Consider the following 21,177-nt stretch of genomic DNA (forward strand, 5'->3'; position numbering starts at 1 on the left):
ATCAACCCCACAATCATTTAGGCAAACACAAGCACACTATGATGATTTATCAAGGAATAATAAAGAAAATATTAACAAATCGAAGAAAGATAAGAAATAAAGAAAGAAAAGAAAAATGTTTAACTAATTAAGTTATCACACTACAATTAACTATGAACTAACCTATGGTGTATAGATTCGCCAATATATTTACAAGGTTTCTTCCCAATTTCTTTAATGATTTATGTTTTTTAAATTGTTAATCACTTATCTAAATTTTATTAATATTTAATGATCATACAATTTTGATGTGTAACACCCTCAATTTTGCTGTCATTGCATAGAAAAATAAAAATTTTGGTGTAAGGTATCTCGTTGTAGTGAGAAAGAGCATCCAGAATTAGACATTCTGATACTCTCTCGTTGTAGCCATAATTTTCTCGTTGCAGTGAGGATCTCTCGTTGTAGCTAGAATGATAGACAGTAAAGAAGAATTTTGTCTGATTTTAGCAAGAATATCGTAAGTTAAGGGATATTTAAGAGTCTTTAACTTAGAAAATTTGGATTACAATCAAAATTTTTTACCTTTCCTCTATTCTCTTTGATCTCTCACCCTCTTTTCTTAGAAATATTCCTCTAAACTTCAATCTCCCTTTGAATTCAGGCATGGAAGTTCAACCATTCAGATCCAAGTAAGTTTCTTGGAGCTTGATTCCTTAATTTCATTCTTATTTCTCAGTTTTATCCAATCTAAAGTTGTGTGCTTTGTAATACTCAAGGGAACCTTAACCCTCAAGTTGATATCCTCTCGGAATGTTGTGCCTCTCCCTTGGATCTGTAGGAAAACTCAATCCAAGAGACTCATTTCCAGGTAAGGAGAGTTGATCATAAACCCTAAATCCTCTTTGGTATTTTGATTTGAAAACACTAAGTTTTTCTATTAGAACTCTAGAACCCTAATATTTTTCTTAAAATCTAAAGTGTAGGAATAAAGAGATGAACATGAAAAATCATTGATTACTTTTAGAACTATCTAAATGTAACTTGTAGTAAAAGTTCTAAATAAAATTATTTTTGAGGAATATTATGAATATTAGATTATGCCAAACTTTAGGAGAAATAACTTTATTAATACTGAGAATGTGTGTATATTGGATTGTACGATTGGGCTGAATCTGGAGGTGTCCAACCTTCGGCATATTGTGTTAGTTTGTGTGGTGTGAAATTGATTGATGATCTTTCTGTGATGGACTGATATAATATGATAACTATGAATGTTTGTTTGATGACTGATGTATGTTGAAATTAGTAGATTTGAGTTATTGAGTAAAAAGTAAGTAATATGATATGATTGTAGAATTATGAGATGTGTGATTATAATACGTGAGTCTTAACTGACTAATAAGTGTGATTATGATACAAGTATTGTAATACATCTAAGGTTGTACTAATAATACATATATTGTAATACATGAATTTATATAGATCATAACTCACGCATTACGACATGTTGATTGATGAAAAGGATGTAGAAATGAAATGAGAAATGCTGAGAATAAGTATAGATAGTAACATAAATACACTGGGGTATAGAGTCTAGAGAAGATTTAAGAAATCTTGGAGAAATGAGGTTGTGAATACTATTTGTAAATGAGTGCACAACGATTTACTGAAAGTAAAAGCATTCACAAGCTACACACTTATTTCTTAACAAGACTCCTGACTATACCTTTGCTAAAAGGGGTTGGGTCAGCACACGTGTATCTGTATTGCTGCAGCTAACCAGCAACTATTTATGCTATGAAATTCTCAAGGGATCTCAGGAGCAATGAATGTGAATGTGTGATGAATATGAAGTAGTATAGATATTGTATGATTATAATATAAGCATTGTAATATATCGATTGATGTTTTTATGATATATGTGTTGTAATATATAGACAGGTACGATTAGTGTAACATCCTACACTTTGATTTAAATAAAATGAGATTTATTAAAGTATAATTGAAATAGATTTGGATGAAATTTACAAAAGAAAAAAGATGACGTCACCCTGACGTCATGCTAATGTCACAAATGCGTACAGTACGTATACAGTATGCATGCACAGTGTTTCTGGCATGAATAGTGACTACGAACAATGTTTTCAGCGGCATGAATAGTAAAGCGGTGAACAGTAATTCCAGCAGTAAACAGTAAATTTCAAAAATTTTCTATAAAAAGGAAACTTCACACGAAATTTTTATTTCTTCACTCCTATCCAAGATTCTCAAAGGTTCCAAGGCTATATTTCACCATTTTCTCTCATACTAAACCCTTCTAAATTTAGATTTCTTTTCAGATCTGTGATTCTACATCCATTCTAAAGGATTTCAAGTAAGTTTCTCTAAGTTTGAAGTTAGATTTAACGTTCGTTTCTCTTCTTTTTCTTTTTTTTTATGGATGTTCATGGTGTTCTTAGGAAAAACTCTGTTCTAGAGTTAAATCTTCGGTTAAATCTTCGTAAAAGCTTTGTTTTGTGGTAAGAGGGCTTCACTTTATCATTTTCCTATGTGAACTACTTGTTTTGTGGTAGATCTGGTTGTATTCTAGTAGATCTGGGTGTATTTGAGGTTGTATATGAAATACTTGTTGATTTGATGATATTTTAATCGGTAAAACATTATTTTAATTGGTGAAATATGCTTATATTTGCTATAGTTGATGATGTTGTGTTGTTTCCATGAAAATAAACGGTGAAAAATACTTTTAATCGGTGGAATATGTGTTATTTGATCTTGTTGTGATTATTGTGATGAGTTTGATGAAAATAAAAGATAAGAACAAGATATACGTGTGATTGGCTATGGTTAATGAGAATATAATGAGATTTGTTGTAATAATATTGAGATATGTTATTGAAATGATGAAAGAAAGTGTAAACATGCCATGGTTAATATGAATATGATGAGAAATATATGTGAAAAATGTGGTATGACATATGTAATTGTGATTGTGATTAAAAAGAGATTGAAAATGGTTGAGTTGTGAATAGTTATAGAGATATACTAGAAGTGTAGAAGATGGGGGCGATGACATCAACAGTGAGCGTGGATACACCGTATGGCCACACACACTTTTCTTGATTCAGCCTCTGACTATTACCTTTGCTACAGGGGTCGTGATTGCACACGTTGTATCTGTGATGTGGGGCCCAACCGACAACTATTTACAGGATTGAAACTATGTAAGACCCGAGGTTGGGGCATCACAGTGAGCGCACATATGTGAATTGAACGTGCAGTGAGTGTATATGTGATGGAATTTGTGATATAATTTTTATGATGGAAGTTGTTATATTATATATATACATTACAACATGTGAGAAACTGTGATAGGATGTAGAGGTTTATGATAAAATGATAAGTGTTCTATCGTGAGAAAATATGTGTTATGTGTCAAGGTGATTCTATGTGATGTATGTGTGGTAGGGTAGAGACTTACCCTTACATAATATTTTCAGGGAATGAGGACGATCAACAGCCAATTCTGTGAGCTGTAATGGATGGAGAACTGCTATAGGACTTAACTGTGTTTAAAATATGTATTGATTGAAAGTTCTATAGCATTCATTTTGAGTATTAATTTATAATAGTATTTATTACTTGAATCTTTAGCAAAAGCATTAGAAATATTGTTTATGAAAGCCTTTTATAATGATACTTTATATTTTTAAATTGAATTGTTTTCAAATTATTTCGCATTTGAAAATATTTTCAAGATTCTTTCATTATTTTCAAAATTGTTGTATAAATAGAATATAAAAATAAGATGTTACAATTAGAACACATGTATTGTGACATATTTTATTGATGTGATAGAATACATATATTATGACATGCAAATTAGTGTAGAAAAGTGCGTTATAAATATTTTAAAGGTAATTGAATTATTATATGTGCTTTGTTGAAATAATGACTTGTTTGATTTAAGTGTTATTGTTAACCAATGTATGTTAGAAATGCGTCAGCCAATATTTTTTTGTATGAGATAAATTTTATGTCAAATAAAAGATTTAGTAGGACGAGAAATACTTACCCTTTCTAATATTTTTCAGATAATGAAATAGAAGAGGTAAAGGTAGTTGGTTCGTTCTAAGTCCATAATCCAATGACCTTGTAAAAGAAGATTGCTCTATAGGGTTTAAAATAATTTAAAGAATTGTAATGTTTTATTAGATTTACATTTTAAGTTGACAAAGTTCTATAAATACTTCAAATGTCCATTTTAGAATTCTAAAATATTTGATAAATTTTGTTGTAATTAATAATTTTAGAAGTGTCATTGATTATGTCTCAGAAACATATGCATCCATTCTTAACTAAATAATTTGCTAGACATAAATTAATTTTTATTTATCACCTTAAAGTCTTAAAATTATTCTTTTGGAAGTTTTAAATACTTTTAAATTTTATAAATTTTTCATAAAAAAAATGTAAGTTTTTCTTTTATTCAATTATTAAATTTATAAAATAGAACAAATTTTTTCTATTTTTCTTTTTTCCTATTTAAGTTTTAAATACTTGTCCATGCATCATGATTGTTTAAATCCATAATCTTCATCTACAAGGAAGAGATAATCAGGAGAATTAATAGAGAAATAAAATATGAAAAAGCTAAAACTCAATGAAAAGAGAGAGAGAGAAATTAAAAAGATTTCAATATTCATTCTAAATGAAAGAAAGATGAATTTACTTATATACAAGTTATGAAAAAGAAAACTAATTACAGTTGACAACTAACAGAAAATAATATAAATCTACTTAATAGAAACTATAATAATAAGTTTATTAATTGATTAAAACGTTCAAGATTATCATTGATTTAACAAAATTTCTTGAACTTAATTTACAAAATTGTTTTATTAACTAAATGATGATATGATTGTCAATCACATAACTAACATAGATAATGTAATGACAGTATTGATAAAATCTTGAATCCAAGAAAAATAATAAAACAAATCCAACTAAGAAAAAAAATATAAATCTATTAAAAAATTAAACCTAAGTTCACAATAAGAAGGTCCCGTATAAAAGTGAACGTAAAATTAAAAGTAATATTTACGGTAATACACAAAACAAAAAGACAAAAAATAAAAATAAAAGAAAACTCTTATCATGAGGATGAAGTTGATACAACTAGTAAATCCTTGATGCAATAGACGTGACAAATCTAAGAGAAGATTTACAATAGTTTTAAAGTATATTACTCAGTGTTTCATCACTTTAAGAGAAGAGAAAGAAGGAAAGGATGACAGATATGATAAAAGATGACTCTTTTTTTTTTTTTTTTTATCAAAGAGGATTATTTATAATTTTTTTTTTTATAAATATATGCGAAATCTTTATTCATTTTGTGTGTTTAAACATGCATGACTATGCGTATGAGCTTGCATAATTGTCCACACCAATTTGTTTCAAGCATGGTCATACAATTTTTTTAATAGTCAAAGAAGATGATCATGTGTATGGTTTTACAGTCTCTTGTACTTCTTATCACACATGTACATGTCTTTGGCTTTGTTTCTTCATGCCTAGCTCATTAGATTGTATATGCCTTCAGTGATGCTTAATCTTATCCTATTTTGCTAAAACGTACTATAAAGTGTTCTTATTTTTGCTTCTTCACGTACCAATATTTTGTATACAAATAATAAATTGGTGAAAATTAAATGTTACTACTCGTAATCATCATAATATCTACCCAAACACTCAAAGTAAATAAATAGATTTGCAATTTATCAATAATTAATAACACATTACTTATGAAAATTATTTTTTTAATTATATGATAAATCAATGCACTTATGGTTCATATCAAGTTTTTCGCATTGTTATAAGAAATTATGATGTATTTATATAAATTCTACTTATAAATTGATTAGATTAAATTTTCGTATTTTTTCCCTTTTCATTTTCTCTTTTATTACTCTAAATTTAATGTCCTTTCCTACAAGCAATTAGAGCCTTTTATGAGCAGAACAAGAAGTGATGGAAACCTTAAATTGAAAGAACATTTTATGGAAGACTAAAGGAACAAATTAACGTGAAGAAAAAAAAAAAAAAAAAACAGGCATAAACAACAAATAAGATAACTGATCTTGAAAGCTACTTGAAGACAACATTATAGTATTGATGCACTCCAGTAACAAGTAGCAACTTTGAATTAAAGTCTTTTATTCTCTTTATATTCTAAAAGGATTCAAAATTTTTACTGAGGTATATTTTATGAGATATGTGAGACTGTGAAGCTTAATAACATCTCCAAAGATGTCATTAAGCTGAAGTTGTTATGCTTATATTTTTAGTAGCATTTAGTTAACTACATGAAATAAATTTGTAACACTTATATATCAAAATAAATGCTTTCTATTATTTATTTCTTTTTATATTTTACTGATTTTGAAGCACATACCAACATCTCACGATTAAATTCAAATAAAAATTTTATTTCCTTTAAATAAATACGCCGTTCATTATTCTCATAATCTATTACATTTATGATTGAAGTTTCCTCGACTACAATTAATGCTTAATGGTCTTTTAATTGTTAATTTTTAAAAAATGGTGATCTTTCTTTTTAATATGTTATTTCTTTAGTACATTTTTATTCTTAGTAATCTTAGATTTAAACAAAAGTAGTTTGAATTTCATGTTTTTTTGCCTTCATCTCTTTACTCTTCTAAGTTCAAACACTTTTTTTTATATTTGACTTACAATGTGTGGCTCTTGATTTTCTTAGATATCTCTTATAATTTAAATTTCAATAGGTTTAACTATGAAATCATGAATTGACTTGGTTGTTTCTTTCTTTTTAATTGTATTTTTAGCTTCTCAAACTCAATTATTATTGCTTTGTGTTTTGGATCATTGTTTACTTGCATTTGGTTGCCGTTAACTTCTTAGCAATATTAGATTTTCTTAGAACTAAAAACAAAGTGGATGCTTTAGTTTCTTGGCTACTTAGTATTTATGTTAGCTTAATATTTAATTAATGAAAGGCTTGAAAAAAACTAAGAGTATTCGTATACAATGATTTAACAAAATCTATTTGTATATTATTCCTTATTGAGCTAATATTGGAGCGCTAGCTTTACCTGGTTGACCATGAAAATAAATCTCAAATTTTTAACTTTTGTGTAACATCCCTTCTTTTTTTAAATAATTTTTCTCTTAAGAAAAATAAAAATATTAATATGATGTGATTAAAATAAGTAAAAAATATATAAAAAAAAATTTATGTGTAAAATCTAAATTACTTAATTAAACAAAACTTTAAAACTTCATATATATATATATATATATATAAATCTCTCGTTCATAATAAAATTAAAGATATAATTTTAAGATTATCAAAAGTTAAAATTTTTATATCGATAATTAATTATTAAATATTAGACACGTGTTTTGAATTGTTATTTATAATAAATTTATTAAAATACTTTAAATTCTCGTTAAAAACTTAATCAATGTAATTATTTTTCAAAATAGCCGATCTAACACTTCGTATGAATGTCATCTCCAATGTATTTGATACCTTCACCCTTATTTCACTTTTTTCATCAACAATAATTTATGAAATACATAGGATTAATATGTGGAAACAATTAACAAAAGGGTAATGAAAGTCTGATGTATTAAATATCGACCATAACTAGGACCTAATATTAATACATTTCAATATTTGATTTTTCACCATTTTTGTATCATTAATATTACATGATTTATGGCAACACCATGTGACAATGAACCATATATTGTTTACCACACATATCCTTTTTTTATCATTATTATAATTAAGAAAACCTTGAATTGTTAAAGGTATTCACACCACTTTTCTTTGGAAGTGTTCAGGTGATTCAAACTTATGAAAGGTTCACGCATAGTGTTTCTCAATTCATTCATTGAATTCAAGGAAAATATGATTGGAGTTACACAAATTGCAAGATGTCCTATCTTGAAGAATAATACCCATAACTTCGTTATTATGTCCTTTGTAGTAATGCTAAAAAGTAAATATTTTATTCATAAATGTTTATTTCTTAAAAAATAAATTTATAAAAAAATTAATTTATAAAATATTTTATAACAATCCAATTGATAGAGCCAACAAAATAGGTGTTCTCAAACCTAATTTTTGGTAAAATTGTAGAGCTTAAATTTTAAATTTTAAGTTCAAATTAAATTTGTCATTTTTAGCCTAATTTAATCAAGCTTGATGCAAAGCCAAAACACAAATTAGGCTTTGTTGGGTTTGGACATCACTTTTTAAGCTCTTTCTAACTTATTTGCAATAGGTTGACCCATATGAGCTGGATAATCCATTTTATTTTCAACCATGTTTGAATTATATAGTATTTTACAAACGATATTTACGGTATTTGTAATAATACTTCAACATGAAAGAATATAATCATTTGCTTACTATGGACAAATATTTAAGGAATGTCAGGATTTAAGTTGAAATTTATAATTTATAAAGAATTGAATCGAATTTAAATATATCGTTAATATTGCTTGTTTAATTTATTCTGTCAAAAGTTTCCTTATAAATTAAAGCAAATAATTTTCTACTTATAAATTCAAGAAATAGAAAAAAAAAACATTTATAATCTATCTTTAAATGCTCTTGTATGTACTAAAGTACCAGTTTTGATTTAGCGCTATACGCCATATTTTTTTTCCTCGAAATCCATTCCTTAGCAACACACCTTCTAAGTCCTTTCATTTTTATTTAATGAGATGTCTTTAAAAGACCACATGAATGTAGTTTAACTTTTTTTGACATATTGCTACAAAATGTGTAATGACAATAGATATTTCATTTTATTTAATATTTTTTAAATGACTTTAATTCAATATGTGGTTTATATAAATATGTATCAAATAGTTGAAAATGTGTGACAGAGTACTAGGAAACCAAATTCACAAATATTATAAAATTTTAAGTGATAAAAAAATGTATATTTATAATAGTTGAATGTCGTTTGTTATCATGAATTTTTGTTAACTTTTAAATTACTAACACAATGTAGAAAATCTACATATCTAGTTAAAAATAAAATAATAATTTAAGGACGTGATGTTATATAATAGTAAATTAAAATAGAACTAATACTAGAAACTTAATTAATGGCTTGTAACCTCGACTAAATTAAAAACATCAATGACTTGGATCAAATAAAATTTTAACTCATTTTAAATGTAGAGCTAACAAAGTCATTGCATGAAAAGAAATTCAACTGTATATTTTAATTTATTAATTCTAAGTTAAAATTACTCTTTTTTGTCTTTTCGAGAAAATTTCAACAATGAAAATATTATTTATTGTTTTCAACATTCAAATGAAAAAAAGAGGAAACTAAAAAACAGAAATGTTTCGAATAGAACTCATGATCTTCAGCTTCTAACCAACCCTGCAACTTCAAGTTTTCACCTTTTGCAGCATTTCTGTCTCATTCTTAGTTCTCTTCTGACCCTTCGTCATCCAAAAATTTGGCAAACAACTTCAACCTCCCATCCTCCCTAGAAGCATGGAAAAGACTTCCATTGGGAATGTTAATCTCTTCAGCAACATAACTATTACTTTCCTTATCATATGTTAAATACTTGTATGGTTTTCCAACCTTAACCTTTTTCAGGCAAGAAATTGGTGGAGGAAAACATTTTTTTGTATTAAATTGCTTCTTCTTCTTGTCTTCCATTTCCTTTCCAAGGTTTCTGTTGAGATGGCTCCCATTGTCCTTGCTTTCCTTAAACTCCTCATTTTCTTTCGCAAGATTTTCCTCAAGGTTCAAAGGCTCATCCATGTCAGAAGGGATTGACATTGAGAATTGTAAAGTTGGAGATAATGAGGAGCTTAAGGTTGACAAAGGGGTCTCGCTTCCAAGAGAAACCTCCTCAAGCTTTTGGCCAAGCTCAACAGCAAATGATGTTGTTGAGGACACCAATGGTTTCATTGGGTTGGTGATAGGCATTGAGTTTGGGTCTGGTTGAGGGTTTGAGAGATTCTTAAGGCCAGAGGAAGAGCTACTAGAAGCCATTGCAAGTGGTTTCAAGAAGAAAGTTTAACTGTGAGTGAAGACATAAGAATCTGATGGTAGTGTATATATAACAAATTGATGTACATAGGAAATATCGCTTGAATTGAAAGCTGAAGTCTATGGAAAAGCATGCAGAAACTTCCAAAAGTAACAGTAATAATGAAAAAGTATAGGCTTATTTTGAGCAAGTAAATAAGATGCTGAGTTGTCCAACTTATAATGTTAATTGTGAATAAATTTTGCGTTTTACTTCCCATTGGCATCATATGAACTACAAACTTAATGTCTTCTTAATGAATTGTATTAATTTTATTTTTTTCAGTTACAAAGAAGGCATAATATTTGGTGTGAAAAGGGGTAAATTTATGTGAAATAAAATTAATCTTCAAATATTTGATGTTTGTATTAATTTTTAAACATATAATTTATAAATATTTTAAGTCACTTCCCATTGGCATTATTTGCCTTTTTTAAGAAACATTGTTTTTATTATCAATAGCTTTGCAGTATTATGTTCAATTAATATATTTTTAATTTTAAATAAAGGAGTAATTAATTAATAAGAAAGATGAAAGTTTATAGTATAAAATTAAATGGTAACTTTAATAAAATTTAAAACATTAAATATATTCCTTAATTTCAGCACAATACCTTTAAATGACAGATAAGAAGAATTAAAAGGACTATTATTTATTATACACACGAAGTTATCAGTTTTCTATCAAGATTCAAGAAACTTTTAAAAAAATTTCATGAGTTTGCTACAAGCTCAATACTTATGCACAACTTATATATATATATATATATATATATATATATATATATATATATATATAACAAAGTCAAATTTTATGTTCTGTGTTTTCTTATGTTCTTCTTATAAAGTTGATTATCTGTGTCAATTACCGTTTATTGTTCAGGAGAAAATATTGTGTTTGGTATATAGTTGAAAGCTTTTAAAAATAAACTGTATTTAATTTGTTTGAAATGGAATTAATTAGATTTTGTTTTATTTTTATACGTATATTTACTTTTATATTTAAGTTTGGTATCATACTATTTAAATTTAATATGTTCACTTTTTTAGCTTTTAATGTGATCTTTTAAAGTTATACACCCTATTAAATTATTAATTGATTGTCTCATTTTCATCATAAAAAATATTCATTAAAAAAAAAACTAAAGATAAAAAATTGTGATCGGTAGAAAAAAGAAAAAAATTGTTAATAAACAAAGGACTAGGGTGATGTCATATATATTTTTAAAATACTTACTCAAAGTAAAAAACATTACAACATTGAGTTATAGATCAAGTGGTATAAAATTGTTCGAATTTAATAATTAATTTTGACTTCAAATTTTCAGAACATTATTGTCTATGGAGATTTTATGTGACCTGCACATGATTATTTTTTTATTAAAAAATACCCATAATTTTACAAACAAATTGAAGCTTTTTTCTTTTTCAACTGAAAATTGCAATTTTAATTTTGCATTACGTTGAGATAAAATATTAACTGAACATCATCAAATAGGAAAAAGTAAAATTCACTAGGTAATATTTGACCTAATAATTTAAGCTGAACATTATGTATATATTTATTAAGAAATTATTTGTAATAATTAATATTCACTTCATATTTTTTTTAATAGTTAATAATACTGGTAACAAAGCAATCTTAGGTGATATTTCGGTATTCTTTTATGTAAAGAGCAAATGTTTAAACGATATTTTATTTCTGTTTATCAGAAAGAGAGATCATAATAACTAAAAAAGTTATGCAAAAAGGAAAGGTGATAACACCTTTTTGTATTTAAATAATATATATATCTATATATATATATATAATAAATAATGTATCATATTTTAATAAAATAGATTAATATCATAAGGTTAAATGATATTTATAATTTCTTTTGTCAATGTGAAGAGTCAAAATAAATCGTAAATTGTTATTGGAATGGTGATACATAAACTCAAATATTATATCACAATTATTTTAAAACATAAGTTTAAAAGTTATCTTTTTCATCACACAAAAAGAAATATTTATTTGATTAGATTAAATTACATTTTTAAATTTGAATTTCGTTTTTCAATTTACATTTTAGGTAACATAATATGTTCGTAGTAACGACGACATTTAAACATGTTAGTTTGGATAGTGAATAGATCTTTTTTGTGTTATCATTTTTCTTAAGATTTGTTGGAAAATATGAAATTATATTTGTGTGATACAAGAAGAACAGAGGACAAAAAAGGTGGCCACACTAGAAGAATAAAGGGATTTCGAGGAGATAATTCATTCAACAAAAATCCTTCAAAAATGGTTGTTCCTGTCATACACGTCGTCCACCAGTCCCGTAGGCCATCGATGAACGTTGTTTACAACATTATATCTTTGCACACTCCTCTCATAGACCATGTCAAGGATACTTCTATAAAATATTATTACAAATTTTCTTATCTACTTGGATGATATTTTAATAATTGGGAACTATAGTTATTACAAGTTACATTCAAGATTTTCTCATAAGGATTTAGGCAAATTGCACTACTTCCTAGGAATTGAAGCAAAAGAAATGAAGGGAAGTTCTCTTTTACTCAATTAATAAAAATATATTTCTGATCTATTCACAAAGGTAAACATACAGGGATCTAAGCCAATCAAAACACCACTTGCATTCGGATGCAAGCTAGGAATGGATGGTACTATAGAATTTGCAGATTCAAAACTATACAAAACTATACAGATCAATCATTGGCACCCTACAATATTCTATAATCACCCATCCAAATATCTCCTTCACAGTGAATAAACTTAGTCAATTCATGCATAAACCATTGGAAGATCACTACAAGTCTCTCAAATAGGTTTTCAGATACCTTAATAGCACTACTGATCATGGATTAATATTTCAGAAATCTCCAAGCTTGTATATCATAGGTTACTCAAACTCAGACCGGGTGTTAGACATCAATGATTTAGGATCAACTTTAGAATTATGGGTGTATCTTGGAAAGAACTTAATATTCTGGGTTGCTAAGACACTAAAGGTAGTATCAAGGTCAAGCATATAAGTTGAGTTCAAAAGCTTGACAACATTGGTAGCTGGCTGAATCAAATCATTACTCATAGAATTGAGACTTCAAATAACAAAACATCCTTTCTTTTGGTATGACAACATAAGTGTAGTGCTGTGAATAGGGAATCATGTATTGCATTCCAGATCCAAATATTTTGAATTGGATCTTTGGTTTGTGAGAGAAAAAGCAATAAGAGGAGACATAATTGTCAAACATATATTATCTCAATTCCAACTAGCTGACATACTTACTAAAGCACCAACCAGCAAAATCTTTCTGAGCTTTAAAAAAAAAAAATTAGGTGTAATTTCCTAACATACACCTAGTTTACGGGAGGGTGATAAGGATACCTCTATAAAAATCTTGCCAACTAAGCTTTAGTTAGATAGTTTGTCATAATTCTGTTAGGATTAGTTTTAGATTTGTTAGAATTATTTTATCACACTCATGTATAAATACTATCTCAAGGTTCTCTTCTATAATAACAATAGATTCATTCATTCCAATCTTTTCTCATTCACAATCTTTCTCTCTCACTGTGTATCCCTTATAGACTGTCTTTTTTCTTTTATAGTCAAAGTTGAGCGCCATCATCCCCACCCTTTACACCATCGAGAACCTCCCGAAGCATCAATTCATCGCATGGAAAATGCATAGAAACCTCTTCTACAAGCTTTGATTGTTCTTCGGGTTCCAACACGAGATCGAAAGGAGCATTTGATTCTTCACCTTGGCAAGTCCAAATGCACCTTAAACTATTTTTGGTAATCATTGACATCCTCAACTGATGCGCTACTATGATTCTTGTAGAACATCCTCCACGACTACACTGTGTGGTACATATTTCATGCTTTAAAAATTGAACATGTTGCTCTCCATCAATCAAGGCCTTCTCGATTCATTTCTTCGGTTGATAGAATCGTTATTGGTTGTGAAAGCCTTTATGGGATGGGATAGGGATGATGCAATTTAATAGATACTAAGGGGTATGTTTTTATATATATAAAAAAAAATACAAGTAACATGAGTGATATTGTTAAGTGTCAAAGACTTAATGAGAAAAAAAAGGCCCAAAACTCTTTTACCTCAGGAAAAAATAGAAATGTGAATTGAAAAAAATTATTGGATGTCTTCATCCTAAGCATTGCTCTTCCAGTTCATGAGGTACCCTTTTCATCATTCCCATTCTTCTTTTTTGTTCTTTTATTCTTGCTATTGTTGCATTATATATTCTTAATTTTTATCATATTGCCATTCTTTCTCTCCTTTTCTGATTTTCATTTTGATTTTTGTTGAATTTCAATTAGATACATGACTCAAATTTTGTATCTGCTTTGCAAATGTTATTGTACTTTGGTTTTGAGTGATTATTGTTTTAAGCTTAATTTTATTTTAAATATAAGGTTAGTCATATTTTTCACCTCACTATGGGATTTTTACCTTATTATTTTATAAACTATTTTATCCATAAGTAAAAAGTGTAAGTGAGAATTAGATATTTTGTTTGCTATTTAAAATAACTTTGAAACTATAAAACCCTCATAAATATTATTTATTAATTTATTTTCTATACTGGATATACATTAAAGCGAGATTAATGAAAGTAATAGATGATATGAACATAAGACAAAAATTAAGTAGGACTTTGAGAGACATGAATTAAATTGGAAAAGTAACTATAAAGTAAGTAATTAATTGCTAAAAAATGGAAAGAAACTAGAACCAAAGTTGGACGTCTAACTAGGAGAGGAAAGAGACAAGTGAAAAGAATAAAAAACCATGATTGAAAAGGATAAAATAAGGTGGAAAAAAATGAAAGAAGGAACAAGAGGAAGCAAGTACACATGTGATGAAGAAGAATATATTTGTCAGGTTAGTATAATTATATGTATTTATTATTATGCCGATTGATTAGAGTTGCGTAAATTAGAACCATGTGAATTAGTTATATGTTGAAATATAAAGGTTGTGTGATTGCCGGATAAGAAGTAGAGTAGTTGTTGAGCAGTATGATGATGTTGATATATGTGAAGTGCCGTGTGAATAGAAGAATGATAGTTAAAAGTGTTGAGTGTTTGGATAAATTAGAAAGTATGATTAAGAATTGATAGTATTTCATTCAGGAGAGAAATTATGGAGTCTAGGTGCAGGGTATCTCGCTCAAGCAAGATTAGTCTAGCCTAAGCGAGAGCAGATAGGATTGCCTCAGTTGTAACCTCGCCGAGGCGAGAAGGAATCTCGCTCAGGCAAGAGGTGACCCCGCTCAAGTGAGAGGTGCTCACTCAAACAAGGTGTCGCATGAGTAATAGGCAGCTCTCTGGATGTGATCTCGCCTAGACGAGAATGCTGCTCCCCCAGGCAAGATGTATCTCGCTCAAGAGACATATTGCTCGCTCAAGCGAGAATATCAGAAATTTGAGATGTTCCACTGTCTGGTTTTCTCGTCCAGGCGAGAGCAGATCTTGCTCAAGCAAGAATTAGCTTGCCTAAGCGAGAGCGCATGGGCTGGAGGGATATTTAAGGAGCCTCAGCGTCCAAAAACTTCATTTTCTCACCAGACAGCTTCTCTCTCTCACTTTCTCTCTGTTCTCTCTCCTATTACCCTTAGAGAAAACCTTCTCGAAGCCGAATTCCTTCCCGATCAAAGTGAGATCTTCTATCTTACTAAGATCTAGGTGAGTTCTCATAGCTCAGTTTTTAGTTTTTACCTTATTTCTTCTCTCTCTTTCTTAAGGGACTTAAATCGGGTTATTTTGAGTAGATATGAACCGTTCAAGCTGTATTCCACATCCAAACAGTCAATCTCTCTCTACGGAACCCACTAGAAGCACTATTTTGGAACTCATTCTAGGTAAGGGGAGCTTACCTGATTTGATCTAGTTTATTTAGTAAGGACCATGATATCTATAGAAATTATTTCTTCTAGCTGAGAATAGTGAGCTGTATGAGTTAACTTTGGCTAAAACCCAGAGTCTGTGTAGTTAAGTAGATTGCTCTACTGTCTGATGATTGTTTAGAAAACTGTGCTAGAATATAATATGCTGGAATATTATGATATATGAGCCGAAGGTGTTCATATATTCTGGGATATTTAATTAATATTTTGAGCTGCTTAGTTTTATTGGGTGTTATGTACTAAAATGCTTGGTATTGCTATAAGAATATGTATATAGCTGAGTTGTTAAAGCTGGGTGAAATAGTATGTCTAGTTGAAATTGCTAAAATTGAAAAGATAAAAATATTTGTTGTGCTATTAATGTTGGATGAAAATATATTACTGTATCGCTAAGGCTGAGATTAGATTTAATTTTGCTGTAATATGCTGATTTAGCTGTGTTGCATCCTATTTATTATCATCATTTTAGAGCTGATTAGGATGCTGAGCTGTGTTGTCTAGATCCAGATACCAGGATGGGTCGCTCCCAGACTGGAACAGTTCCTCTAGATTACTTAGGCTGTGAAACCAAATGGAAATTGAATCACTGCATTTATATTAGATGGACTGGGAATGGGGTGGACATGATGCATTGTTTATTGAAACTGTGTAATGGTGCGTGCTGATTGTTATAAGTTCTTTAAATAATTTCGTATATATTCATTCATATTTCATTGATGTGGTTGTCAATTATATAAGCTTGCCCTTGCATTTTGTTGTGTTGGTATGTATGTACTGTAATGATCGTACGATAGTATGTGAGCAGAAGGTACAAATAATGCATTGACTTCTCAAACTGGCTGAGAGACATTGAAGTTAGCATTTTTGGGAAATCATGGAGTTAATCATTTTATTGTCTAGGTCTAGTTTGTTGGGTTACTAATTTGTCAATGAATATAATTATATGTCTAACAATTGTATTTTGAATCCCTAGCTGAATCTTTATTGTAAATATATAAATTTATGTAAATTTGTGGTATTATACAAAGGTAGTTATGGAATGTTGTTATTTTTATAAAAGTGAATGTCAAATTACAAATTGAGATAAGTTTATACTCTTAGACATGTGTATGCAATATCTAATAAATGAATAAGGGAATTAAGAAGAGTAATGCAGAATGTCATTGATTATCTATAAAAAGGGGGTTGTGACAATATTTATTTATTGATTTGCTATTAAAAAGTCCTAAAAATTTTATAAAAAATGAATTGTAATTCATAAATGACTTGACTAATTAGGTTAAATTATTAGATAAGGCAAAATTAGAGAAGCCTAATTATGCCGTATCTGATTTTACTTACAAATGGACAAGACAAAGACTTAAGGATGTGACTTATAGGGTAATTCATATCTCAACTAAATAAAATTGTGAAATTTATAAGGGAAAATAAGAACTTATGTAAAACCTAAAGGTCATCAAAGATTTACTGTGAATTAATAAGGTAACGGATGAAGTAATTACCTAAGACTTAACAGGACAAGCTTACTTAAAAGTAAATTAATTTGAAAAAAAAGAGTTTAGAATCCATGGACAACTACCTGCCAAAGGCTTGCTTTGTACTTACAAGAAATTTGTTATCTATAGAAAAGGTAACTTCATGTAACAAACAACTTCAAAATTAACTACCAAGACCATTTAAACCTCACTTTCTCGCGACCAAACACTAACATTCTCTTGAAAAAAACAAAACCTCGCTCTCTCCATTGATTTTTATTAAACACGAAACTCTAATAAAATAAAACAATTGGAGAAAAGGAAATGAAGCTCATTTCTCACTAACAACCCCAACCTTCAATCTAAATAAGGTAAAGAAGAAAAGAATATTATAAATTAAAGAGTGAAATAAGTTGACAAAAAAAAAAGAGTAATGGAACAAAAAATAAGAATCTTTATTTGTGAAACATCTCTTACTCTTGATGTTTGAAAAGCTGTTAAACTTTTAAAGACTTTTGTTTAAATCTTAACACTTCCAAGCATTTATTTTGTGTTTCATATAAGAATTAAATTCATAATAGAAGTTAAACATGACTGTGTGTTGTTTTAAATTATATTTTTGTCATGACTTGTTATATATTATGCTCGATTGTTATTATAAGACATTGTTAACTTTAAAAGTCTACAAGATAAGTTATTATTTACATGATTACTTTACGACCTTTATTTGAACATGTTTTAATTTGTATCATTAAATAAAGTTTAATTTTTTTAAGTGTTGGATGTGAAAATTTCATATATGTGAACATGTGTTGTTTGAAAAGTTTAAAATTAATGATATATTTGATATTTTAATCATTTTTTAAAAGTTAATTTTAATTGGATGACATGTAATATTCCCAAATAATAATGATGGTAAACACACAATTTTGATGAAAATTGTCTAATAAAAAAATATAATAAAAAGATACACATGTTATTCTAAAAATGTATTAAGAGGCTTCACTTTTACCCTCCTTAATTTCAATCACACACTTGTCCAATAAAAAAATATAATATTTTGCTACACGCTTGCCACTGTCTTGGTACTAGAATAGACAAATTTCAAATTTATTGTAAGATTACAAACAAAAATTGTAGAATAGAAAAATTTTCAATTGATAATCAATTTTCTATTTTGTCCAAAGAAAATAATGCACTGTCTAAAAATGTGATGTGTTTTGACATCAACGCTAATGTCACAATATTAAAAACATAAACATCTGCTTGTTAGTCTTCAATATCTTGTTGCATAATATATTTTAGTATTTTTATTTCAAGGTCAAATGCTTATTCTCACCTTCATTTAAAACTCATAAGCAATAAAATTAAACTTAAACAAAATTACATTTGTACAAATTATATAATAGTCATAAAGTATTATTAAAATAAATATTACTACTTGGATTTTCAACAAAGTCGTGCAACCAATTTTTAGTGCAAATTAACATTTGTATATTTTCAGGAAGTGTAAAGCTCCTATGTTAAGTGAGAACATGTCCACTAATGCTAAAAGCATATTCTGATGCTACTATGGTGATTGGAAAAATTAACTACATCTTGTGCTAGTATAAAGAGTGTTGGAAACCTCTTTTCATTCTTCTTCCAATAATGAAGCACATCAAAGTCTTCAGTGTCGTTGTATTCAACTTGTGACTCATCAAAATATAAATCTAATTTACTCGTACCAATAATAGACTTAGTTTCATTTTGTAACATTTTAAACTCCTACAAAATATAACATAATAATTGTTTAAACAAAATAAAAATAAGAAACACATCATGATTAAAATAATATAAAAGAATATACATTGAACAACTTTGATTTCTTGGACTTATTTCCTTTTCCATGTGACTTTGGCAACAAATTTGATTCACTAGAAGGTTGAAAGCCACTTGTAGCACTGAAATTGTTTGCATATTCTTCATAAAGTTTGTCAAACTTATCATTCACATTCTTGACCTTCTCTTGAGAGATTAAAGAATCAAGCTTGGTGTAGCAAAATCTTAAGAAGTCAAGCTTTAAATGAGGGTCGAGAATAGTTTCAAAAGCTAACACTACATGATAATTCTTCTAATATTTTTCAAATTTTCCTTTCATTGGTGCAGCCATATCCTTTATAACATCATCCTCATTTAATAAATATTCATTCATCAAACATTCAATCTTCCAAACTTACCTAAAATACAAGTTGAAGTTGGATAACAAGAATTGGATGTCATATTTGTAGTGTCATAAAACGGATCTAAAAATTCACACAATTTCTTTCCTTTCCTCCAATCATCATACAATGGACAATATTTATAATTCCTATTAACTACTTGAAGAATATCAAAAACTTTTTCAAATTTGATTACATTCTCTAGAAGTAAGTCGAATATTACCTGGTAAACACATCTAATCTCAACCCAACTGTTGTGTCTATTCCAACATAGTTTACACAATCTTGAAATTTAACCATCCTTCCATCTGACCCTTTCACATACTTAACACTCTCTAATTTTAAAGAGTACTTCATGAGCTACTGCTAGACCCTTTTGAATAATCAAATTCTGTATATGAGATGAATAACGCACAGGCAAAAACTCACCATCACATAACAAACAATTGTGCAAATGAAGATGGATCTTCAATATATGTTGCATATTATCATTAGTAAAAGCATTATCTAAGGTGATAGAGAATTTTTTTTTTTCTTAATTCCTTATTGATTCAAGTAGGTAAATAAAGTGGCTTCTAATTCAACTCCAGTATAAGGAGGTTTCATTTGACAAAAATTAAAAATCTTACTTATTAATCTTCAATTCTCATCAGTAAAATGAACAATTAAGCAAATGTAACTCTCAGTTGTTGTCCAAACATCAGAAGTGAGACATACTCGGTTAAAAATACTAGACATGACTTATTGGAGTTTTTCCTTTTCTTTCATGTAAATTTTTTAAACATCTGATACAACAGTATTCCCAAAGGACATTATGACATTAGGATTCACATAATTAAGCCACTCTCTTATCATATCATACTCTGCAAAATTGAAAGGAAGATCATGTTTGATTATGGCTTGTACGAGGATATTCCATTGAGTCTTTTAGTTAATCTTTCTCATATAATATCCTTAATTTCCTACTTAGTATAAATAATAATTTATAACGAATAATAAAAATATAAAGTGAATTTCTTTATGTTTATGACTTGAAGGAAAGAGAAATTAACATTTATATCAATCGATTTATGAAAACTCTAGGTGTTAAAAAGTTTCCAAAAGAAGAAATTTCAAATTTTTTAAAAAAATTATAGTTAGAGTAAAAGCAAAATTTTACATTTAACAATTTATTTAGTTCACATTACATACATACAAGTTTAAAACATAATCAACATCGTCTCTTGACAAAACAAATTTTCTTATTTAAAACCGATTGTAAATTTCAATAAAATAACTAACTACAAATATTACATATACACTTTGAAATATTAATTATAATCAATCTTATCTAAATATTTTATATTTGGAATAAATAATATAAAGTAATTATATTTTCTTATCAACTTTAAATAAAAATTTGATCAAAATTATTACAATCATCCAATTAATCTAAATACTACCAAAGCAATTC

This window comes from Abrus precatorius, unplaced genomic scaffold, assembly GCF_003935025.1.
Source record: "Abrus precatorius isolate BTA unplaced genomic scaffold, Abrus_2018 Scaffold7, whole genome shotgun sequence".
Classification (NCBI taxonomy): Eukaryota; Viridiplantae; Streptophyta; class Magnoliopsida; order Fabales; family Fabaceae; genus Abrus; species Abrus precatorius.